This window comes from Anticarsia gemmatalis, chromosome 15, assembly GCF_050436995.1.
Source record: "Anticarsia gemmatalis isolate Benzon Research Colony breed Stoneville strain chromosome 15, ilAntGemm2 primary, whole genome shotgun sequence".
Classification (NCBI taxonomy): domain Eukaryota; kingdom Metazoa; phylum Arthropoda; class Insecta; order Lepidoptera; family Erebidae; genus Anticarsia; species Anticarsia gemmatalis.
Genome location: NC_134759.1, coordinates 9639703 through 9667208, shown reverse-complemented (window position 1 = coordinate 9667208; position 27506 = coordinate 9639703). Strand labels below are relative to the sequence as shown.

Genomic DNA, 27506 nt, shown 5'->3' with positions numbered 1-27506 from the left:
TTATTTTATACGTTATTCTAAGGTAATTTTTATTCGTCGATGTTTATGATATCTTTACTTGTGCCTCTTTATTTTAAAAGCGCATCCTTCAGTCAGATTAAAGTTGCACTAGAAAATATATTATGTAGTGTATCAACACCAAATCCCCGTACATCGTGGTTAACTTAAATTGTGATTCGTAAACCAAATTGCTAGCAACCTCTAGTTATATTTTATTATAATTAAAATTCGTATTTCAGTTCTCATTTTGCTCTATGCCCCGCTAAAACAAAAAGGGATGTTTGTATGACACAAATTTTATTTAAATTTTATGCGAAAATAGGAATTTTGACTGTGAACTTTTTCGTCCCTCGGTATAAATTTGTAAAATATTTTGTGGATGTCGGAGTCGGGTTCAGACGTACGTAATTATGTGATACAGCGCGAGAAACTGTAAATAAAACTTGTTATAAGTTAATTATACATCTCATGTGTGATGATGGAATCTGTCAGTCCGGTCACGAATTGAAATTGCTTTTGGATATTTCGTAATTTTAACAGACAATAGTGCATGTGTCGTCAATTTAAATATTATATTTTGAACAGACCCTTTGTTTTTTTTATGAAGATAAAATTTATGTCTACCTGTAATAATAAAAACAAAACATAAGAAATAGTAGCGAAAATGGAAAAATACAAACTATCAACATCCAATTCCATTAAGTACTGAGGACAAAACTTAAAACTACTCGACAAGTAAAAACAAAACGAACGGATCGCAAACGAAGCGTCCGAGGACAACAATGATCTGTATTAAAACAATATACATTATAACTATTAATTAATTAACGCGCAACAAACAAAAGGGCACTTGCGTAGCACCCTCGCCGAGTGCAGAGTGATATTGTGTTTGCGCTACGTTCCAGCCAGTACAAATACCATATTCATTTATTTACTTTATGCACTTGGTACACTCTGCACTAACTACGTTCGCACCAGTTAACGCCCGTACTTACTGAAATTAAAACTATAACGATCCCGCAAAGCGCCCACACTAATATCCTAAAACGCACGTAGAAGCCAGTGAAACTAAACTTGCACTATTCCAAATGATTCACGGACACCGACTAACTTATGTTATTGCGTTGACAATTTTGTTTCAAATATAAAGTACCATATTTTCTATTTCTTAATAATAAAGCGCATTTCTTTAGAATTATAGAGTTGGACGTTAATATGACTCTTTTTGCGTGCAATGGTTTCGTGTTACAGAAAATATAAAGCATTTTTCGAACAAAAGAGCACGAAGTGCAGCTAATCTGCTGGTGCTTTACAATCTACGATAAAATAAACGCTTGTAGCATCTTAAATACGAAAAATGTCGCTAGATTTTTTATTTGTTTTTAAATCGCGATTACGCGGGTCTTTGAACGAGTCGTAACTTATTTTTCTTAAGATATAAGATCTTGAGAAATATAAGTTACAACTGCAACGGAATATTTCCACAACCCTGTGTGTGGACAACGTTCCTTAGTCAAATAAACAACCCGAAAGACTTCCGGTTTGACGACCACTGCTTGCTTCAGAACATAAAGCCGTATCTACAACAGTTTCAAAGCGATCAACATTCTGTACAGTTTGTGAAAATTACTGGTAATTTACCTCTCTAAAGAATCGCACCATAAAAACAAGAATGTCATTATTATATTGCGGCTGACCTGTCGCATGCAATAAGCATACAAACGACACCTGCCAAAGGCCAGCGGGTAAACAAAAAACGTCCAAATAAAACAACCAAGGCAAACAAAAATATCGTTTCATGTATCGCTTTTTCCAGAATTTTCAATCGCGTGTAAATTCGCGCGCTTATTAAATTTTCAATAAATTCACTCATTTGCATAGGGTAGGTAGAGAGCACGCGTCACTCGCAGAAAGGGCCGATGTCCCCGATTGGCCGGCCGCCAATAGCTCAATAAGGTCGTCAGAATTCAATCAAAATGCTCCCAGATACGCACGTGACATTTACATAATTTGTTAATCGATTTTTTCGCCAGGGTGAGATGTTTACAACGCCCATAATATTAATCGCCCTACAATGTGACTGGCGTAAAATTGTGGATTGTACAAAATTGCCAAGTGACTACTGTAATGAAACTAAGATTACTTTACCATCCAACTATAATAAAATAATTCATATCATCTTAATAGATGTAGGTCAACATATTTTAGAATGACATGCATTATTGGAAAAACATCATGAAGGTAAATGTGACATGACACAACATCAAATATAACATAGAATAACATAACAGGTTATTTCATCAGTCAAACATCCTCGCGAAACGAATAATAGAAGTACTCACGCGCGAACGTAGCACATCACTACGTTAACATTTGCAAATATTTCCAAGTCTTGACACGTGTTTATAATAAAAACATCATCCCTAAGTCTGAGGGCGCGAGAAAAAATATATAAAACGCGATAAGTTCCCGACATCGCGTACTATTCCCTCACAATATACATAGAATGAGCACAATAAATATAACAACGGGGGAGAATAGCAGGTGTGTCGAAGAACCGGTCCGCGGCCGAAGAAAAGCGTGAAAAACTCATTCGTAAACAACAAAAGGAGAACCGACGTTATAACTCAAGCGGAGGGGGAGCGGCAGGTGCTGAGTTAAGATAAAGTACTGACGTTATGCTCTATCCCGTGATTTAGATATGACCTTCTGAACGCAATCTGCATTAGTAACAGCCCCGGGGGGCGGCCGAGGTCGCCTCCCTATACTATGTTTTATTGGAACTTAACACCTGCGTGATATGAAAAGGGAATATTATATATTCTCGCTGCTTCGTACAACTCGTGTCGATTTATATCTATTGTTATAACGAAAAATCTTACGCACTAAAAATGTATTACTTCATATTGAGACACCTGTTTCGAACGTCTGAATTCGTGTTACTGCTAGAACTCGGCTCTATGTATAATTTAACTAAATCCCTAAGGTGTCATACATATAAGCCAATCGGACAATAACGTTTTCGATATAGCCCGGAGCTGTTAATCCGGCGCAGTGCGTTAGTAACTGACATAAACTGCGGCTGCATTACTGATTTAGAACAATACGTGTTATGGTCGTAATTATGTTGCTAATTCTAATTGAAATATTGGAGGACATTACAATAATATCAATTAAGCTGGTCATTACTTTGAGCATTATAGGCAAATACACTAATAGTGAGAGCGACGCAGGGGTACGATTAATTCAGCTGTGAGCCACGTGTAATTCTGTACATACTTTTCCCCTACAGTTAAAGCAGTGCAACGAACAAACGCAAACCCCGCATCAAGCTGTTGAATATTTTGAAAATTTTTGGGATGTTACTATTTTTAGGCACGTGATTATAAATGTAAGAACATCAATGATTGCTAACAGGTAAAGTTCAGCACGTTCACACGAACGAGGATACGATTACACACGCTACGGAGTAAGCAATCTAGTTCCCCACGGAACTCTTTAAATAACTCTCAGGCGGTTGTAAATTATTGTAAAGGTCCGTTACGTCACCGGGCCAGTTATCCACGGCGAGCTAGCATTCAGCAATAAGGTGAACTTTTAAAAGCGATTTTCTCGCCCTGAGTGAGATTACTTTCGCATCGGCGACGCCCGCACGCTTGAGCAGCGCGTTGTGTCCCACCGAAGTAAGTTTTAATGGTGGCCGGTACTTGTCGGTTTGCAAAGTTACGTGGTTTGAAGCACAGAGACGCGGGCATTACTGACCCTCCCTTCAGTTTTATTACTTAAATGTGTTATTAAATACTGTGACTCGGTTGACACAAGTTCAACTTTGAGTACATTTTAACTTAATTTTTTTATATTATATAAGTGAATATGAAAGTTCAGTGAATATGTAGTAATAAAACTACTTACAAAACTCATTGATTGCTACAGATGTCTTTTGATAACTCAAAAAAAATATTTTGATGGTTAACCTTTTCTCACTGTACATGAATACTTATTTGCGTAAAATAAAATAAGGACTCCAATAGCCACCTAACATATTGCTTTGTAGTCGTAATTAAACCGGACTAACAACACAAACATCGCTTTATCGGCCACTTCGCCAGCGCAGGCCGTAATCAATGTGTTGAGCCGTAGCACGAGCCGATGGGGCTGAACCTAGCGAGAGATTATCTTAATGGCGACGACGTCGAACACAAATTATGTATTCGTGAGGCACAATCGGCCCAAATGAGAGGCCAATCAGCCGCCATCCGTGCACATGTAAACGGCACATTGACAGACGTGACGCCAAACGGAATCGATAATTTGCACACATGCCCACATGTTGAGCATACAATAGCCTGTTTGCTGTGTGAGATTCTCTAATGTTGCTTTTAATTATTGTTTGTAAACCTGACTGAATTCTTGACTATGTAACGACTACTTTGTAACGCTTAACGTCAGTAAAACCCAATTCAAAAACCTTTGGATGAATATATTATTTGCTTAGTTTCAGACTCCTCATAGTCGGACAAGACTGAAAACTTGAAAATCATGATAATTTTGGTACTTTCCAGGTAGAATTTTCGGGTCTATCCCACTAGTCCCGTTGAGTTGTCCCGTGACGGGACAACTGGCACTATTTTGTCCCAGTTGACCCGTGGCGGGACAAGTGACACTGTTTTGGTGCCAGTTGTCCCGTTGCAGAAAAATCACGGGACTAATGGGACACACGGAAGAGTCAAAACAACTGGTTCCATTGAGTTGTTGTGTGACAACAGGTACTTGGTACTTTGGTAAGATAGCAGATCATGAATTGTATTTGTACGCTACTCTATATAAACTTTAAATTCACAAAAAGTTTTTTTTTACTATTTAGGCTTTTCACTTTATAATTAAATTGACAAGAGTGTCTATATCTATGACCTTCCATACCATAAATGTAAAATGCTTATCCGAAATTCCCTACTTGAAAAAACATAATGTAAGGAAACTAAAATATATTGTTAACAGGCCCCTGGAGCAGCTCAAACACTCAAGTCAATTCAACATGTACCTTATGTAATTTCAACTTATCTGCTAGAAATTAAGTAAAAATGTACTACAACACAACGTATAACGTCTGCTATCTTACCAAAGTACCAAGTACCTGTTGTCACAGAGCAACTCAATGGAACCAGTTGTTTTGACCCTTCCGTCTGTCCCATTAGTCCCGTGATTTTTATGCAACGGGACAACTGGCACCAAAACAGTGTCACTTGTCCCGCCACGGGACAACTGGGACAAAATAGTGCCAGTTGTCCCGTCACGGGACAACTCAACGGGACTAGTGGGATAGACCCGAATTTTCAATTATCAGTTGTTATCTTTTACAAAATAAAATTACGTTACTGATATCATCGTATCGCTTACTATCACGTGTATTATCATTACTAATTAGGAGATAAAATTAATTAATACGTTTACACATTATTACAAAGCTTCAAACAAATTATAATTTATAACGAACTAATTTCGTCGAACTGTGTTGGATCATATGGATCATTACTAGTTATTAAAACGTATTATTTATTCACGTGAAATAAATAGTGATACTTCACAATTTTGTTAAATGCTACAAATAAAGTAATCTGTATCTGTTTCACAATGAATTTTAACCGCGTTATGTATTATTGTTCCGCGGGCGACAATAAATGTCGCGACTGTCACTTAGCAACATGAATGCGTACACTGACAGTCATTCACCGAGAATGTATCACATTACGTATACTCCACGTGTATAACGAATTTACACATTGTTTCCTTAAAATCATTTTTTTTTGTTGTGTCCCTTGTCTATTCACTATGGGCATATTGCAACAACCATTCTCTTCCAATAACATAGTCCTTAAAAAAATGCTTTTCATCAGAGTTGTAGAGCTCCATATAAATTTTCGATGCATACGAACACTCCAAACTACTGGTATCTAACAAGCTGTATTTCCGTGAATTCAAACCGCGAAATGCACAAATCCTCGTATACGGCATTGTGTGCACGATTTAAATTCAAACTTTCACAATGGAAGACATCGCCACATCTTACGTAGAAGATGTCCTCTTACCAAGTGTGTAGGCGAGACCGCACAGCAAACAACCGAAGACCACAACGATTTCCATTTTCCTTGTAAACTCAAACAACTTACAATAAATACACCAAGTTTTTCTTTCATTCACATGATACTTTCCTTCATACGAAGAACTCAAGTAAAACAAATGCGTTCTTGTTTCTGTTTGTGTTAAGTTGGAGCGTGGAGCTACCGCCGACGATATACAGTCAGTAACAACAAACAAGCCCTTGTTATGGGAAAACATTGAACATAGAACACCGATATTTTCTTAGGCTTAAAAAGTTTTAATAGAAATAATGGTAATAACATTATTCTCTGTTTGTAGAGCAAACGCCATATCAATGTCTCGGTACGCAGAACGTATCGCTAAACTTTTGAATACGGTTTTGCTTGGGCGGAGTTGTTACTTCCTATATGAAATACATTTGGTTAAATTTGAAATAGCTTCAGGAGAAATACTCAAGTATTTTCGACTGAATATAGAAAAGCATTTTATACGGATATTACTATCGAAAAAGATTATCTTATTTTATTTCTAGCAATTTAGGAGAAAATTTCCGTGGCATGTATTATAATATAGGTACATTTACTCTAACAACATTACGTACATTCCTTGAATCACAATATCCTGCTCAATTTTGTACTTAAGGCTGGTAGCGAACCTTATTGAGTTACTGTGATGAAACATCGTATATTTAAAGTCAAGCTACGTCAGCCTTCAAGTCGTAATGGAAATAATGTCGCTTCTCAACCGTAAACTTCGGTTCAATTAATCGATAATTCTTCCTGAGGACTGTTGTTTCTAAAGCGTATTGAGCTTCTTACCTTTTTATTTTATCTCTATCGTATTTGCTCGTTATTTGCTTAATAACTACCAACACCACTTCTAAACAGAGAATAGCGTGTTCCACAATTAGGGCTTGCGTTTCCGAACAGAAACCAGCAATTATGTTAATATTGATTTATCGAGCTAATCTTGTAACACGATCTAAATTATGTAATTGCCTGTCTCTTTCTTTGTAAAGGAAACAGGAAAAGGCAGCACGCCATCTATCTTCTGGCATTACAACGGGACATTTTAAAAGGCACCGTTAAGAATCACCCTCAAATATAGCGAGTATCACACGATACCGTAATAGCCGCTTATCTCGAGCTAACGTGCAACTTGCAGGAGTGAACTTTGAGAAATGTGTAGCGGGTACGTGCAAGCAATCTGTCACTAGTGGGGCACTATTACAATCTTTGAACACGATACGTTATTGCCGTACGTGACTCCAAACGATTCAAATATGCCCCGTATATCGCCTTTAAAGCTTCCCTTACTAGGAACTCCGTGAACTATATAAGTGCAACACGAACGTACTGCGTCCAAGGAAAATACTTACACACCAAACGTGACCCGGGGTCGATGTATTGACATGTCGTGAGATAATAAAAACTGGTCAAGTGCAAGGAAAGTCTTGCCCGGAAAAGATAGTATCAGCCAAGTATAGAATACTAGAGAATTAAAAACTATTGATATGATTTCATCACTGCGTTTATATTACGTAGGTTACTCTTAAATTTGTAATGTCTGGGGGCACGGAAGTGCCCCCGCAAGTCGAGCAAAAAAAAAGCGGCACGGCCGTAACATCCTTTTCTCGAAGCAATTCGGGCTATTTTTGACACCCCTATAATTTCGTTGTGGATAAAACAAGAAGCCTGGATTTTCAGCAACTAATCAGTAATTGTATAAATACGGTATATTTAAAATTTCAGTCAATTTGAACCAGTAGTTTAAGAATGACAACTTGTTAAAATTTTGAATTTTGTCACTCACTGATTCACTGACTCACTGACTCACCGATCATCAAAAGTCTAAGGTACTTCTAGCAGACTTAGAAGCTTAAAATTTAGAATACAAATAGGGTTTAGTGTCTTTATCATGGGAAAAATCAAATATTTTTTAATTTCGATCCAGTTTTTTAAATACACTAACTGCAACAATAATTTTGTAATCCCATATAAATGTATAAGATTACAAGGTTACATTTGCAGTTAATGAATTATGATTACTGTAGAAAATAAAATAAATAGCTACCTACTATATAAGGCATAACGGGAGGGGGGTATAGGGTGGGTAAGGGTGTTTAGCTCATGAAACTGAACAACATTCCCATAGGAAAATATGTTGAATTATGAAAAAAAAACGTCTTTCCATACAAATTGGACTTATGTTCGCTCTACAAAAAGAAGTGAGATGCCATCAAAAACATTCTGTAAAAACCTCAAGTCTCGCCGTAAAAAGTGGTGAGATCTATATAATACCAAGTCGATTAATCTATTTAGTCTCTACTTAAAGGACCTTCTGTCTTAAGTTATTACGTATGTTATTATCATGCCAATTTAAAAAAAAAACCTTTAAAACAAATAGATCGACTTGGTCATCGCAAGAAAACACAAATTCGCCATTAACATTTCAGGAGCATTAACTTCTCGTCGTGCTGTGTAGTGTGATACATACTAATAATCAAATCATGCGATGACCAGGTCGGTCTATTTGTTTTAAAGGTATTTTTTTTAAATTGGCATGATAATAACATACGTAATAACTTAAGGCAGAAGGTCCTTTAAGTAGAGACTAAATAGATTAATCGACTTGGTATTATATAGATCTCACCACTTTTTACGGCGAGACTTGAGGTTTTTACAGAATGTTTTTGATGGCATTTATGTTTTCCAAGCGGCACTGGAAAAATACAGATAGCAATATATATTATTAATGCATGGAAAAAATGAAGCGAGCCGTAGTAGATTTCCCGCAGTCGTTACTTAGTAACACGATAAGACGAAGATGATGAATTATTCAATTTACAAACAGACTGCAACGATTGCTATGAAATTCTCGATTCATTACCGACGCGTCGGCTCATTCAAATTCCGAAGAAGTGTTGTAATTATTCAAGAGCGGAGTGGGGCACATAATGTAAGTTTTAATGAAAGAAAGTACAGGTCCATTACGAATGGAATATTCATTTCCTAGCGAGTGGCAGCCCTGCCCCCGCGCGAATAATAATGATATCCAGTTATTGTTATGGCTTCTATGTAAGCTGAATTAATTCTACGAGCACAATTTGCTACATGGGTCGGCACCAGTGACGTTTAAGTTATAATACTTAATGAGCGCCCGGCCATCGCGACGGAAACAATGTATTCAGATAGAGCTCACTTCTGCTTAAATTAAACGCCCTAGATAATTTCATTGTGCTACGGGGAGGTCTGTTGACACTGTTTTAATCTAATATATCTGTTTTCGGATTAGATTAAAATTCACTATTTACTTATACTTTCGAAATGTGAAAAACCATATGTCTGTACATAACGACTAACGTTGTTATATATAAACAGGTGGAATATCAAAAGAAACACACACATTGTTTAATATGCTATAAGTACAATGAAGACATTATGATCAAAACTATGTTTTAATAAACTCTTCAATGAACTAGCAGAGTACAACATGCTTACAGTGGTCTAAGTCTCGTATCTATTTGTGCAATGCAACTGGCAGATTTATTACAAATAGTTTCCTTCCGTTTCGCTTGAAGAGAAGCTTCAGTACACACGGATATCAGAGAAATAGAAAATACTGGATACACAAGTCCGTTAAAAGGTAAATAATACAGAAGAACACGTAAGTTAAGTCGGTCCAGGTGCATTCCATGTTTAGATGCATTTGACAAATCCTAGAGGCTTTAGGAATGGTCGCAGTGGAACTATGTGAAACGTTCACACTGCAACGGCGAAGATAAGTGGACACAAGCGAAGCGTTCCTGCTCCCTTATTGACATATCATTTTCGAAATGCTAGACTTTATTCAGGTTTTAGCCGCTTGATGGTTCGAGTAAATCTGCAAAATAATTGGATAAATAAAAACGTTATTAAATGGTAACAAGACTCAAATTATAGAATTCCTTCTATGATTGAAGACTTTGCCTAATTTAACATTATTGCACATACATAGTTTACTTCAAAACGGTATTGTTAATATTGAAAGTAAATAAATCAGTAGAACAACAATACTTAATATTGAGTACAGTTTAATGTTACTCTCGCCTGCATTCATTACCTTAAATCTTAGTTAAATAGTAGTTGAGAACAACAAGTAAAATAAATTACGAGGAAAGTACGCGCACAACACAACAGCTGCATATCATGAGGTTTTCAATGGATTATGAAAAAAGTTATACACCGACCGAGAACAAAATAAACGTATAAATGTAAACGAAGTTTTACAAAGAAACAGTACTGTTATTTCAAACTACATCGCCATGACGAGGTGGCCGAGAGGTTAAGGCGTTGGACTGCTAATCCAATGTGCTCTGCACGCGTGGGTTCGAATCCCATCCTCGTCGGTATTTTTTATTTAACTAAATAATGTTTATTTAGACACAGTAGTCCTATTGTAATCAACTCTCTTGTGGTTATTCGAGCAAAGCCTTAATTAAGTTGCTCAAAGTGAAAATTGTAAGTATTAAATAAAGCTTCACAATTTAGTTAAAAAGGCGAATATTTTTTTTATTAGATTAGTAAAAGATCCTGAATACAAAGGCTGCAAATAAATTTCACGGCCAGGTTTCTAAATATTCGCTTCAAAACAGAAAAACAAAATCTTCTAATAAAAATTCAAGTCTGCCTCTAGCGTGAATTGAGTGAACATCCCCGCATATAATCCGCTTTGTTCCAAATTAGATAAATTATACCACAAAAAGATTCTCACAAAAGAGGCCCCGCCGAATGGGATGGCAATAAACATTGCGAATGTCAAATTCAGTCGGAATGCTAAATCGACACGTCTTAGACAGCGCATCCCTGTTTGGAGCTGTTTGGGATATAATACGATAAGGACATAACGAATTTCAATGCTTTATTTATTGCGACTTTATGAAAAAATACAGAAGATATTTTATTTCAATTTTTTCTTCCCTAGCTCGCTGTCTGTTTTGGAGAACTTGTTTGAATGTAAAATATATTTTTTATAATTCGTGCTTCGTATTAAATTAGTAAGGCGTAGACAGAGTTTATAAAACGTGGGTAATCAGTTAACACATTTTAATGGACGCCCTTATGTTAAAGAATACAGTGAGATTAAAGTAACAGAATAACATAATTTCATTGTGTAAATTAATTCATTTTAAAATAAAGTATTACTTCTAGAATATCTTGAAGACAGTAAGTTGTTTTCTCGCATTAGGTAAAGTCAGTTACGCTTTCAATTAACACGCAGACCGTTAATTATTCACTTGTGAAACAATTTGAAAATGTTGTGTAATAAATAATTAAATGTATAAATCGTACACGCCTGTATTTTTAAATTACCGTCTGTCGTGACAACGTGACATTCGCGAATACCGCACCTTGATACGTGTTTTCAAAGATCACAGATAAGCCAATTAGCCCAAGTAGGTGACAGACATGTCACAAAAGAAAGGGAAAAGACAACAGGAATAAAATAAATAAAAGAACGAGATTTAATAACGTAAGACGTCACATGTCAGGGTGAGGCGGGGCGGGCGGCGTGTGGCGGCGTGTGTAGTCGCGTCTCTAGTGGCCACGGATTGGCGACGGCTAGGAAATGGCTTTGTTTCCTCCCGCCGAGCCACAGGCGCGCGCCCATCCGCCGGGAAATAAAATAAATGAATATCACATTATAAGAACCCAGGGAGGGGGAACATTGAAAATAAAAATAACCTCAGATGTTAGAGCCAAACTGTATAAAAGCCTTGTCTCGTGAAATTAAATTGAGGTAAATTTCGTTCGTTTGGTACGCGTGACGTAATGAGTTGTGTTGTTTAAACAAAACTCGGCTTTGTAATTGTAAATGCGAGAGGCTTTTTGTGTCTTAGGCTGCTTAGAATTTTAAAATTCTTTTAAATCTATTAACTCGAGCAAAAAGGTTTATTAAAACGGTGGGTTTATTTAAAAGGTAAATAACAGTTTGTGAGTTCCCAGAAACGATTTTCGAAACAGATAGCGTGCTGTAAATACTGAAATGCAAACACGAAACCACCTTGTCTTTTACATATTTGATCGCGTCATTATGGCGGCAAATTCATACCAATATAATGACTAAAGTTTTGTTTATACCATATCAAAATTATTGTTTCACACACAACACGCTTAATGATAGAAATAGGTTTTCCTCATAGATCGGTAGATTTTCACAGCGAACATGATAATTACCAAAACCAGGAAAAATATACTCATCTAAAAAAATACAAGCGCCTGTCATAAATCACATATCAATAAGTTGCTCGACACTGTATCAGTTGCTTGCACAGCTCGGAAGCGAATCAATTTGTACGTATTTAATTGATACTCGCAGAAAAAATACCAACTCGCTTATTTCCCACGCGGCTTGTTATATACTCTACCTTATACAATCCCAAATGTACACTTCGGGCCAAACATATCAATACTGGATGGATTCTGTGAATATTCATTGGGTTGTAGGGCTGCTTGCTGCTTTTTACGACGATGAGCAATACTTTCTTGGATATCGGTTTCGATTTGCTCTTCAATCCTTGAAAATCGAATATCGCTTTCAACTAGGTACATAACTAAGTAACTTGAACTTATAGTAGTTAGGAGATTTTGAACTTGCGATGAACTACTTAAATGCTTTGTAATTACATTAACACAAACTGAGCGAAAAGAGTAAAAATGATTAAGATTCCCCACTATAAGAAAATAGGAACTCTTGAACCTTCTCTTCATACAATTTGTACATAATATAATGTGTTCAAAAAATCTTTTAAAAAAGCACTTGGCAGCCCTACAACGGATGCACATTCGACCAATCCGTAGTGCGTTCAATGTAAATAGCAAACACCAGTAAAAATACAGTAAGAGTATGGTGGGGTAAAATAACGAACGAATACACGGCACTGCCGAGCGCGGATGAGTGCAACCTCTCAATACATTGATTACCGCGAAACCCGCGTATTTACCGTTCTGAAGGAGCAAAAAATAATCAAAATATTGCGGCCAACATTTTATTATTTTCCGACGCAGTTTTATCTAGCAATACACGAATAGTTTAAAAGAAAGGGTTCGGATTTGCGCTAGCAATACGCGTAATATTTCAAGCGTCATGTCACGCCACAGTAAGCACATATCGTGGCTCAAAATCGACTTTAAAGTGTCATTGAACGCAAACATAATAAAGCCTGCTGCAAAATATATTTACTGAACACTTCAGGACATTTTTCAATATAAAAATACAGGGCCTCGACAAAATTAACTCGCTATTAATGTATGAATATTTAACAGTTCCGCTAGTTTAATTTCATTATCGGTGCGGTAATTTAAAATATAAAGATCAGTGTTCAATGAGGGATATTTACAAGTGTCTGTAGCAAATGAGTTTCGTCACGAAACAGTGAATTAATGTAGGACACGCGATTTTGTTGGTATAGTATATTAAAATGACGTACGATTATAATGGAAGATTGATATGTAGTAATTATTGTGGCCCACCATTAGTACTGCGGTTGTATAGTGGTTTGTTGGTTTATGTTTTATTAAACAAAATTTACTTTCGGTTCGTTATGTTCGTCGAAATATTCTCGGGATCAGTGAAATTTTAGTCTTGGTCTTGAAAATGATATAACCAGTCTAGACTAGGATCGAGCTCCCAAAGGTCCCGACCACGTAATGTAAGGATGTCGAACAAATTTTGACGCTCAAACCCAATGTAAGTTTCAGATGAATCTAGTTTAATAATAAAATTGAGAATTCCTCGAACGAGTAATCTTCTAGATAATAAAATTCTATTCGAATTACTAACAAGAGGTTATAAACGAAAATGGGCACAGTCAGTAAAAAAAAAGTAGGCGACAAGACAAAGTAGCATTAAAGCTCAAATGGACCGACATGCTCTAGTAATTTCTATAGTACAGAGGCTACTACGACCTACGCACTCTACCCAGTAGCCGCTTTACCACCCGTGGGGTCGATTAAATACGTAGATTGATTGATTTGCACTTTGACCACAAAGGCCATTTTATTGAATCTGCGGGATATTTATAGACTACATTAAATAAAAATAAAAGCAAATACTATAACACACACCTACTTGCGTACACGAAACATCTATGGTAGGCACACGCAAATAGTGGTTCGGTAAATATCGCATTCCAGTTTCAAATAGTTTAAATATAAGCGGATTACATAATATAAATGGAATTGAATGGTGCTTCGATATAGTTGGATTCAATTATAAATGAACATGTGGGTTTTCATGCATTTCACATAAGGATAGATTGTATTGAAAGTTGCAGTACACAATACTGACAGTATTTCGTTAAAACATGTATTTTCCGCCGTGTTGCGCGAAAAGGATTTTTTATATAACATTCGTGGATCTTACAATGGTATTATGAATGAGGAAGTAGCAAGAAAGGGGTGTAGATATCGTGCAATGTTTTGAAAGAGGTTTATGGGAATATCCAACATTGGTGCAAAAAAATAAAAGCTAATCTACTTTATAAGAAATGCATTACTATGACTCAACATCCGTTATAATTCATATAAGTTAACTGTATCTGACATATTTAGATTATAATAACAGTATTTCATAACCGTTATTACATACGTTCGAGATACATGCCACTAATAAAGTTTCGAGTCATTCGAATATAAATCTTAGCAAAGGCTCATTAGCAATGAACACAGCAAGTTTTCAGTCATCATCGTGACTGGAATGACTTGCTTTTTTATGTGTGCTTGAACTTCTAATACGTCTATGCAACATTGATGTTAAAATAAATAGTCATTCGAAATACATTTTCGCTACATTTATGTAACTAAAGTTGTTCGTAAATGTGAAGGAATGGGGCCAAGTTTTCTGTCCTACTAAAAATAGTAGCATCAAAGTTCGCCATGTTCTTGTAAAAATCATATTTATGAACGAACACATTGAAATACAATACGGGTACTTACAGCCAAGACATTATTTCTAGCGTATTCTGAGAATAATTCGCTCTTTTTTCCTAAGAGTTAGACTGGTTAGTAAAAAGAAAATTCCTTCAAAACAAAATGCTCCGTCAATTTCAGCGACCGTAATACATTTTATATCGTGGTATCATTGTAGGCTGTGACGTCACCAATCATTGTTCTCACGTCAAGCACGTTGAAATGTATTACAATAATTACTTCACGTTCCCTCACTGCGAACACGGTAATAAATGTAATTTGCATAAGAACGCTCGAAAAACACGAACACACGTGATCGAATCGACAACATTACTTTATCAATACATTATCACGTTACATACATACAATGGCAGTGAGTTACTGTGAATTTTATAAATAATAAATTGCTATTGATATAATATATGTCGAGTAATTATCTTCTGTTTGTTTTTATAAACCTTCACACATGCATACAACCAGACTTTCTTCTCAAAAGGGTAGACAGAGACCAAAAAACGCCACTAGTAACCTAATACCCTTCCAACATAATGCCAATATTTTCTGAGTTAAGGTGAAGGGGTTAAATTTCTATAGAATACGATTTATCAATTTCGAACATCATCATCAAGCAGTCCATTTCAAATAATTTCGTTACTATGTTCCAGCTTTAATAAATATCATCCATAAATTCATAACATACAACAAACAATTCGACATTTATCGTTTAATAGTGAAACGTATTCTCCACGCACATTATAAACGATTATTTGAATTCGCAATAGTTGGCGTATTAATGTTGTACACATATTAATAGTAAAGGACAACGGACCATTCCCACGGTCGGTATAATGTTTAGTTTCATTTAATATATCAATAGGACTCTAACATATTATTGTTTGATGGAACGGAAGGTGTTCAGCTGTCATGATACGAAATCTATTGAACGTCTCTCCATTGTATCATTGTCCGATTTTAGTATCAAACTATTTCCTCTGGCATGTTTGAATTTTCGTCTTTATTTCACAGGCTTTCTATTTGTCCTAGATACAACTTCACCAACTAATACCATGAATTGATGAGACATCAATTACTAAGAAATAAAATATGGAAAAAAATATTCACCACCGGACTTGATATTTCATTCAATGAAATATTCCAAGAGACCTCTATTATGTAAAATAAAACTCATTCAGAAAAATATGCATCCATTTTAGGTACAAGCGACCGTTTTACAAAAATTCTACGGGCTTTAAGCCGAGCTAGAGAGCACTCAACAGAGCTCCCTCGAGAATTTCCACATACAAGATTTACCTATTTATAATACAGCTACTAATCACGGCGTCGACTTCCACAAGAAGTTGAACCTCTCTCTCACGTTTCATCAGACCCGTTATCCACTCGACAAAGGAGGTCAAAGGAAAATTAGGTCAATTTAATTCCCGTTAAACCTGAAGGAATGCCTTACGAGCTTGATGCACGTATTTAACCTTCCCATCTCGCTACTTCGGGGAAGAAAGGGCGTAAAAGCCAAAATAGCAACTTTACAGGGGAGCGAAAAAACGATTTTTTTTTTTAATTTTGGAAAATAACTTTTTTTCCAATAGAGTTAAATTCGAATGAATTGGTGATATTTACTTGCATTTAAGTGCTCTTTAATATCAAGAAGCTTAATTTTAAGTAGACCTTATGGTTTAGAAGATAGGATGGATTTACGACCCAAAATTTTAATAAAAATGGCTTTTACACCGTCTATAAATACGTACTATAGGAAGTAAATCCACAAATATCTATAATGCTAACATACATCGTGTCGTATAAACCATCTTTAGACAGTGAAAAGGTCGTAATGACTGCACCACTTATAACAATTATCGTGAGTAAACCTACAATTATTATAATTTTGTAAGATTTAATGTGGTGAATATTGAAATTAAGGTGCATAGAAGCTCAAAATAATAGCATAATAATTATTATTATCTGATTTATCATAGTTCTATATTACAAAATTTATTATTTTACTAATTAATAAATTTTGTAATATAGAACTACTAATACTTATAGAACTACTAATTAGGTTACCTACCTGTTAAGTTAAATGCACACGATTCATGAATAGTGAAACAAAAGAAAAGATTTAATTGAATTGAACTTTGATTATTTTCATTAATTTAAATTTTAAGTTAACTGTGATAAATAATTACTATCATCTAATAAAAAGTAAGAAAACGAAACAAAAAACAGAAAAGGAAATAGAAAAAAAAGAAGATTACTAATTATTGTCAATTTGATTTGATTTATGAATGAATAAAACTGATTTGCATTTTAACTAAATTTATTTATTTAATACACCAATACCTACCTAGTAGAATAAATTACAAACATACCATTATTTTATACTATTTTATCAATTTTAGTTAATTTATACGTAATAAATATTGTATTTACGACCAAATATTCTTTTATACTATGGTGATACGCCCTTATTAATTTGAAATAATTAAATAATGTCATATACGTCAATTTTTTTTTATAAAAATGGTTTTGGTGAGAAAAAAATCATGGGGGTAAAAGCCATTTTTTTGGGAATATTGAAATTTTAAATATACAGATCGATAGAGCGTCGAAAACTAAACAAAGTTGCATTATTAACTCATTTTGGCCAAAAGTGGCTTTTACGCCCTTTCTTCCCCGAAGTAGCGATCTGTGTTCGTTGGATTTAAAAGCGTAAGGCTTTGTTAACACAAACAGCGAGCTCTCGTCTCGCTACAATCTACTCAAGCGGTAGAACATCTTAGCAATTTTCCTCTCATTTTACACGATTAACTGCCCTTAATGTTTCTAAAAACAGAATACAGTTGGATTATTTACAATATATTATGTTGTTTTCGCACTTATAAATGACTAGTTGACCCGCGCAACTTCGCTCGCGTCACATAAGAGAGAATGGGTCAAAATTTTCGCCGTTTTTGTAACATTTTTTACTCGTACTCTGTTCCTATCGGTATCGTGATGATATATACCCTATAGCCTTCCTCGATAAATGGGCTATCTAACACTGAAATAATTTTTCAAATCGGACCTGAGATTAGCGCGTTCAAACAAATAAACGAACTCTCCAACTTTATAATATTACTATAGATTTCGAAGTTATCAACATATAGAAGACCAACGTCTCATAGCTGTCAAACCTACATCTGCTGTATACAAAAAGCAACAATCACTGTACTCGTAAAGCAACTAGGTAACTTGTTTATTATATCGTAATTTATACCGTGCATGCTTGTACGTTTCACATTAATCATGAGCTTTTATGTAAACTCTTAGTACATTATTTCTACAGTCCTTTCAAAGTATGCGCCTGATAAGAACATAAAACAGGATCATAATTCTATGTTATTTGTCACATTATACATTTAATTACCGATGTAAAGTTTTACGAGTGTCTAATTATGAATTTTGCAACTATTGACGCATTTTTTGCGCTTAACTTTGAATAGAACGTTAACTTGCAAATATTCGAGCGGTATAAGTAGGTATGTATTCACGAAAAATAATTATATGAGGAAACGTCTAACAAGGGGACAGCGACGACAAAAAAATCGTGCAACCAAAAAGAAATCCATCCATCTTGAAACCAAACAAGCAAATCCACAATCCATCGCCTTGTTCCCTCCATAATTCTCCGTTCCGACCAGTGGCTGTATTCGATAATAAATGGTACTTTTTTCCGCCAAGGGATATCGTGGGCCGGGGCCCCGAGCGACCGGGTCCCCCGGAACAGAAGGGCCACCTAATTCAATTAGTCTCTAGTTTTGTTGGTAACCGATCGCCTCCACTTGTCAGACTCTCAAAAAGGTGCGTGTTGTTTTGACGTTTAAGCCGACTAGTAAATTGGATGGGCAGATTGTTTATTTTAGCATTTTGTTAAGTGTTTGAGATTCTCAACGAGGTACTATTTGTTACATATTTGCAAATATTCAATGGTTTCAACATAAACAGAACTCCGAAGTATATATAGTATTGGAACGCTTTTTGACACAAACACAAACAAAAGTCTGATTTTGCTTACGGTTATAATTATCTTAAGAGTAATGATTCGATACTGTCATTTAAATTATTTTTATTCCATTATCCACTACCTTAGGGAACCCAGATTATTGACTATAATTAACTAGATATTATTACTTAATAATGTAAAAGGATTTCATCAAGTAAAGCCCGCTTTTCCACAGTGCCTAAGTTTAATTAAGATATAAGCCTAATGCTCTCCGACCCCTAATAGGTATTAAAAGTTTCCAAATGAACAAACCGAAAAAACTTCATTGTTTTTCCAACTTGGTTACTAAACATTAAGTAGGTAGTGTTAGGTGGAACATTTTACTTTGACTAACCGAAATTAGCTTTCAAACTAACTTAGGAAATCTAGTATCAGAGTATATGGATGCTAGGAATACACAAATTGCTAATTAACTACGTGATTATTTGTCATGAACTATTTTCACAAAACAAAGCGATTAGGGAAATAAGTAAGGTAAGGTATTCGTTTGTAATAAGTTATCACAAATTCGCCTCAGTTAATTCTTTAAATACATAAGGAAATAAAATTGAAATTTTTGAACGGTGTTCATTCGTTCTATTTTCTTATTAAATCACAATGTAATAATAATTATTACAACTAAACCATATATTCTAACAAATGTAAAGGACGGAATAGTGAATCCTTAATCAACTTTGAACAAAGATGAAATTATTCAAATATAAAATTAATTGAACAAAAGCCGAGCCGAGGTCCGCTAAAAGCATTGTTTTGTTCCATTGAACCTGAAGTTTTAACAATTGAGTTTCGTTTAGCTTGCTAACAATACACGGTTTAAATGAAAATGATAAACATTTTATGAAAGTTCCCTCTGTTACCTAGATACGTTATTATAACTATGGTATTAAGGATACAATAACTGTTCAAAATTAGTTTAGCAAATTAAAAGCTATTACCCGCGCTATTATTCAGCTTGTACGTACTGATCATAAAACCTTTCACTACAAAGTATTTTACAACGTGCAGTGTTGAGGTTCGATTAAGTTTAAATCTTGCCACATATTGATCTTTGGCTGACGCCGCAACTGCGATAGTGAGCAAGATATTAGGAAACTCCTCAACAGCTTACGACTGTGTATTGGCAAATACGAAGTTGAGCTGTCTCAATTAACTGAAACGGCGTGAGATTTACACATGACCTGTTAACGCCCTATAATCGAGATTTAATCCAATAAATATACATACATGTTGTAGTCATTTATTTGATAAGTATTATGTGATATTGTCAACCCAAGTTAGTTACAAACAATTCTAATATATAATTTTTAACGAAGGTCTCTTATTGTCATCGGGCTGGCCGAATATTAACCGTATTCGTGGCGATATCCCGCCGGTCCCTGTCCTACAGGAAAGGTCGAGGCTTCCTTCCGTCCCACCCCGGGACTGCCTTTATTATGACTTTATTACATACAATGAAAATCATATTTACACAGATAGAAGAAGTCATGAAATTTTTATATGAAATTTTTAGATACGCTCGTCTCTGTCTGCCCCACGAGCTTTGCTGAACATCCGCCTCTTATTACGAGCACAAAGAATCTCAAACCTGTATGTCGTGCGGCGTCGTGTGGCACCGCGTCGCGCCGCGTCTATCCGCGCCGCGTTGACACATTCCTGCATTATGTAATTCAGCTGAGAGCTGTGCACATTTTTCATAGCAAGATTTCAAGTGTACGCTGCGCACACCTGTCACTGTTCCTATTTGAGAAAGGAATATTACATTATGTCTTTCAAAGAGCGTCGGCGCGACTTCGGCGCAACGGCGCAGCGGCACATCGTCTCAGCGCACCATACAGTATGCACTGTCGCGATGTCAAGGCGTCGATTGTGATGACACATCGCCGCTTTGCTAATGTGATGGTAAATTCAGATAAAACCACATAATAGTACCTCATGTGTGCATAGTCTGGAGCATGACGGGCGGTTGCGTCAATTACATCGTACTTTTATAAATTACAACTAATTGCAACAACCCAAATAAAAATATTGGATCTCTCTCTGTTGCCTTGCATAACTACCAACTGTAACAAGCAGGTAGTTTTAATAAATGCCACATTTTATTGCAAAAAACCTACCATCATGTGTATTAAGGTATAATTTAGCAGATGTAATTTTAAGCTACACTACCTCTAAAAATCGCTTAAAAATACTCTACTATTTTTATTCCTAACATTTTTCCTTCGCTAGTAGTGCATTATAATGTAATTATCCCCGTAATAGCCAAACACTAAGAGACACTGAACGTAACTACATATTAAGGCGACGACCACAACTGCGACCGTTCTTTCTACCTGCATAATACTTAGATTCTTTACGGTAAAAACGCGTTATTTAAAAATATTGTTTAAAAATATTCTGATAAAATTTTCCATTAAAAATTTGCTGAAAACTAGCGCTACATTTTGGGTAAACTAATACAGTCAACAGTCAACGGGTTACTTACTCTTTCGGCGGCTAAAACTTCTAGTAATTACAATTGATTATAATTATTTAGCGGTTAATACGTAAGCTTATATTGGCGTTTGTGGTTTGTAAGGACAAATTTGTATACTCCCTACGAAGGGACTAAAGTCGAAAGACGTCGTATTAAGTCAGCCATTATCTCAAAACAGAAAACAATTTGAACCTCACGAGCATATAGTCATTTCCTAGGTAATTCCCTCATGTATTATAAGGTCAGAACAGCAACATGAGTAGTTTTGCGGTGGGAGCATCGATCGCGCAAGTTCACCACTACATAAATAACTTGAACAACACATTAGGGCAAGTTTTGAACGCAATTAGCGAGCATAATTAATAACTTCATAGCTTCACACTTTACTGCGCCAAGTAATAAACCACTCACGTTGTGGCCATAATAATGAATAACTTGTTTAATAGTTTTTGAACGACCTTGTTTCATAATTGTACTGAAACAATATTCGATACAAAGTTTGCGAAGAACGCGAAAATTTTGTACACCTTTAAAGATAATTTATAGCATCTTCTAAAAAAAACCTAAACCTTAAGTAAAATTAAAGTACTTATTTTATTAATAAAGCTTAAAATGAAGACACCAAAAACTATAAATTTATAAAAATCAAGTCGATGAAGAAACTCGTCAAGGATCTAATAAAAAAAAATACAAATAAGTTGTAGAAACACCTATGGGGTAGTCAAATGATTACCCTAGGTAAAGGTTAGTTTACATTAATTCGTCCTGATTCACAAGTTCAAATTGTAGTTTGATAAACGTATAGACAAGTCTCCTAATTGTTACAGGAGTAAAACTTTATAGTTCTCCACTGTTAGGGCACGAAACTTAGGCAGACGTTAATGTACGTAATATGAAGTAGCAAAAGCCTTCTGATGACTAAGTCTTAACGTGATTGGAGTCATATAGAAAATTATATACATTACCCCTTTACTTTATTGTTTTATTCGTGGAATTCAATCAAGTATTCTACACACAAATACACGTGGATCAAGGTCTATGACCTCGCCAGTTCAAACACTGTTAATACCAAACATTACTGAACAAATTAATTCCCAAACTTTACTGCTATCGTTATAACTTAATAATACGTATAACTGCAGCTCTATCGGCCTCTAACACTATTATATCGTGGAAAACATTACATTTCCAAAGTAATAATTAACAGAAAACACCGAAAATTATCAAAATTACAACGTGTAACATGTCAACTGTTTTAATTGGATGTGTGGTCGATAAACTGGGTCAATAACGGGCATTATCGATCATATAGTGCTATTTACTTTTATGACTTGTTAACACGATACAATCATTTAGAAGAAAATTACAATATGATGGAATCAGCCCCCATACAGGAAATAACTAACAAACAACCACAACATATCTTTCCTTTTGTCATAATTGGTTTGACTATTTTAGTCAGTTTATTGCTTAATTATGTTTTTTAAAGGAAAACAGTGTAATAACTTCGTCGGTCGCAAATACATGCGATGCAAATCTCACTCAGCCTCACATTGCATTATCAAACAGGCAGTATAATGGCAGAACCATATGAATTTGAATTTGATGATTTGATTGAATAAAAAATATATAAAATACGCAAATCGTTTGCTTCCATGAAAAAGACACTCAGACAGAAAAACGCTTCAAACACAACACAGTTTAAGCGAGGGGGTTTTCACGTGCCTACGGAATTGTTTCCACCCTCATAGAGAACAGTCACCTCATATAGCAGCCGGAATCGTAATCGCAGTAGCAAGTTATGAGATACACAGGTGAACGTTGTAGCCCATGCTCTTGATATAATCCCTTAATCGCCGCTTACCACCCTCGCGGAAAATGATGGGGTTGTCTATTCGCCGCCGAGATACGGCTCAGTATTAGTGCTCACTATTTACACATAATATCATGTGCTTCATGCTAGAAGTGTGCTGTATTTTATCTTTTATTTTATGCGTTGTAGTATATCTTGAGCAAAACATTATTCTTCAAACAAAGAAGTGCGGATAATTTGCGAAAAAAGTAAGAATAATTAGTAAAGTGTTTTATATAGACATGGCGTTAACAAAAACGTGACTCTTTCTATTATGTAACTCACTTTAATCTAGGTTTGAAACTTCAAAGCAAAATTTCTGGCAAAATTGATAAAACGTGACTATAAATACAAATAAATCTATAATAAAAATCACTTATAAACAATAACATCAACCCTCATATACCAAACGTTTTGAGGTAAACCGTCCCCACACCCGAAACCAAAATAGCTCATATTTTTTTGGTTGCGTACTTGTCTTCGCCCAATACTTAAGTCTCAGAAGGGTCAGCCCTTTAAACATACGTTCCCTAATCCAAGTGTTTGTGAGTAAGCCAAGGATTCTGTGTAAATATATTTTGGCCGGAATAACGCTATATAGCGCCAATTATAGTAAGTAAATAGAAGTTTAATCATCTATTTCCGCGTATGTCATAATTATACATAAGTAAAATCATGGCCGTGAAGCAAAAATTACTACAATAAATCAATCACGTAGTTAGTTCGCATGTAACGTACATGAAGTCTTTATTCTTTCTTCTCTCGAATTTTACGGCGCAAACATGTCTAAATCGACGAGTAAACAACCTACTGAGTCACGATCTCATCTTGCCGAATACGTACAAAGTGTGAACACTATTGAATACTTATAAAACGAATGGGAAGAATGGGCCTCCTCTGAGAGCCATCGACGGGCACTACGTGACGCGAAACGCAAACTTAACGTAAACGCGCGACGTTTAGTGGTGGTTTTCGGCTGTGCCACGAGTTATAGGCGAAGGAATACAGTCATAAATCCTCTTGTATGTAGAGCGACGGTTTGACAAGATTACACATAAAGTAAGTGAGAGTGTATTACGTTTTTGTACGTCGTATAAAATATGGACGACAGACCTTTGTGTCTGTGTCGCTAAGTGAGATAAAACTAGGAAGAGCGGGTGACGATATAGATATTCCTCTACTGTTACACAGCGAATATTGCTTCTTAAAGTAATTTCGTGAGTGATGTTTAGATTTTTCTTCTGCTTTAAGCCATACGATAAGCTTCACGTGTCTAGTGTGATCTAACCTTCAAACGAAGAAGTGCCTATAATAATAAAAAGAAAAAATGGAGTTTGTTTTTCCAATTTAGTGCCTCCACTTTTTAGGGCAGTTTCATTAATTGGCAAGCTAAATAATAAAGCTACGACAAAAACTCTAAACGTTGCTGCTCAGTTTTTTTCCTAAATGATTTGACATGGTAATACAATTACTTCTGGTACTTTGATCATTTAAGTTGTTTAGAACAAAAAATAATAATCAAGTCACGATAGATAAATTATAATTTTGTACTACCAGGAAGATGTAAGCTAAAATTTATAAGATTTTCTTCGTGCAAATCTATACGAATATGTACTCAATATTAAACAAACACAGAGAGGAAACAATATTTCGACGATAAACGGAACACTTTCGGCAATAATTCGATCAAAACCCCCTTAATCATTCCTTAACTTATGACGTGTGTGCGCGCGTGCTCCGAAGTATTCCAACTACGTAACTAAATTATGTGTTGGCTAAGAATTGTGTTAGTGTTAGATGACACATTACGGCACAGTGTCACGTTTGAGGCAGTGTGTTGTCGATGTAACAGTGTTAGCTACAACAACACGCTGAGGGTACTCGTAGGTCGATTTGGCGGAGTACGTCAAACACAGGCGGTTCGGGACGTCTCACGAATAGAGCGAGTGTTTGGCGACACTTACACTCGACAATGACAGCACACTCAAGTGTTTGCGCACACCAGCCCGCGTCGAGCTCACACTCACACTCCTGCAACCAAGATTTACCCCACAAGATTGTTTTTACACGCGTTTGCGTAAGTATTACCTCTAATAAATATAATAACCCATTTTCAATAAAACGGCAAAAGTTTTTTCTAGAAACATAGTAAGAAGAAAATAATGAAAGCATAATCTCACGAGCAACGGTACGAAATGAAGAGAGTTACTAAGTAAATATTTCATTCACAGAGTAAAGCAACGCGGTAAATTCACTAAAGCATGGCCGTTAGTATTCACATAATTTTAGGCTGCCTAAGTAATCAGCTCGGCCTGTAATAGAAATAAAGCCGTTGATTCCGCCTGTCATGCGAATATCTATTTGAAATTCTAAATTAAATGCAAATACTATTTCCATGATTGAAGCTTCGTTAGCAAACAGTTACTGTTATTGGGAAACACTGATAGTGAAATATCAATAAGTCTAAACAGCATCAAAGTTTCTCTCGATTCAATTTACTAGCAATGAAGCTCACAAAAAATTGCCTCGTCTTCACATTTCACAGGAACGCTAATAAAAAAGGGGAGTAAGTGAAAACTATTATTTTCGCATCATGAACACTTTTTACGATCCAAATTAAAGTTTCTACAGAGTTTTTCCCTCGTTAACGACTTGTTCGAGTTAGGGAGACAAGAAACGTTCTTGTGTCTGCGAGTAAATTAGATATCCAGTTACAAATCTTTTTGCTTGTTGGTGGGGAATTAGCTTGCCGACCCTGTTTTGGGTGGATCACAATTCCCATGTTTTGTACTGAGTGAACAAACAGCCACGTGGTTATTTGGTTTACCTTATACGCTTGTAAGGGGCTACTTTTTTGTTATGACATGTTCGTAAATTATTTGATTTCGAGAATAGAGCCAGTTTATGAGCTTATACATTATAGAGACAAAACAGTTTCAAGTCTAGAGGGAATTTGATTAATATATTGTCAAGGAAAATGTATATCTGTAATGATTACTTTGAGATTCGCAGAACAACAAAATGGCGAGGCACTGAATACTAACAATAACTAAGCATGCCGCTGTCGAATTAATAATGCAACATAGAAGCGAAAACACAAGTTACCTTAGATCCATTCCCAAGACGTGGAGTGCGTATCTCTTTATACATGTTCTCATAGTATGAGTCAAACAGTCGATAATGCGACAGGAAATGTTTCAAATGTGTTTCATGGAACACTCGCCGGTTATTCCCAGCTGAGCCGGGAGCTGAGCACTCAACCTGCTCCACGATACGTTTCCCGGTTTCGAATTCAATTCCATTCGTTCCGATCATCGGTTCGCATTGGAGATAAAAATCTAATTTGGGAAAACGTTGGCGTCAACAGTTTTTGGACAGCGCATGACATTTGAGATCGGTCGGCGCGATCGCATCGCTGTAACGTTCGAAGATTGAAACGAGTATGGACATTGAAATGGGTATACGGTAAAGTTAGTAAAACGCCCGGACGTCATAAAAAGTTACAAGATGCCGCTCATGCTGCACGAGACGCGAATGAATACTTTAAAACTCCGTGGAGTTTAGTTTTGTGCAGCAAAGAAGTGAAACAAACAGTAGCTGCTACGTCGCTGGCTGAGTATTGCGAGGACTTATAAAGCAGATATGCACATAGAATTACAAACGTAGAAGACTTTAGTTGAAGTAAAGTTTGAAGGTTCTTCTCGCAATAAATCACTCTAAGCTTTATCAGATTCTCTGATTGGTATCTAAGTCGAAATAAATTGATGGAAATAAACGACTTAAATTGTGGCATTTCGATAAGCCAGTTGTTATAGAACTATAAATCAAAATGGTACTAATGCATTTACCGATAGTGATAAGCATTCGATAATACAGTTTAAATTGTAGTCATGGACGCAGATTGGTTTAGCAGACTTTTTATGTAAAACTGCAGTACTAATCAGATAACACTTATTTTTTAGAAGAGAACAGACAAACGAAATTCCCTCTTTATAATATTAGTATGATTAACGACATCATTTATCAGCCCCAGACATAATACGACACGAGGAAAAGGAAACGCAAAAGAGGAAATAT

General features: G+C 35.7%; 1 protein-coding gene and 1 non-coding gene across 4 annotated transcripts in view; one reads left to right on the top strand and one right to left on the bottom strand.

Moving 5' to 3' along the window:
• The window catches only part of LOC142978938 (furin-like protease 2), a 196662-nt gene that overhangs the window by 45770 nt on the left and 123386 nt on the right, over positions 1 to 27506 (bottom strand). The gene's annotated exons all lie outside the window — the stretch shown is intronic.
• On the top strand, positions 10405 to 10486 carry TRNAS-GCU (transfer RNA serine (anticodon GCU)). The gene has a single exon. It is a non-coding gene; the product is annotated as a tRNA-Ser (tRNA).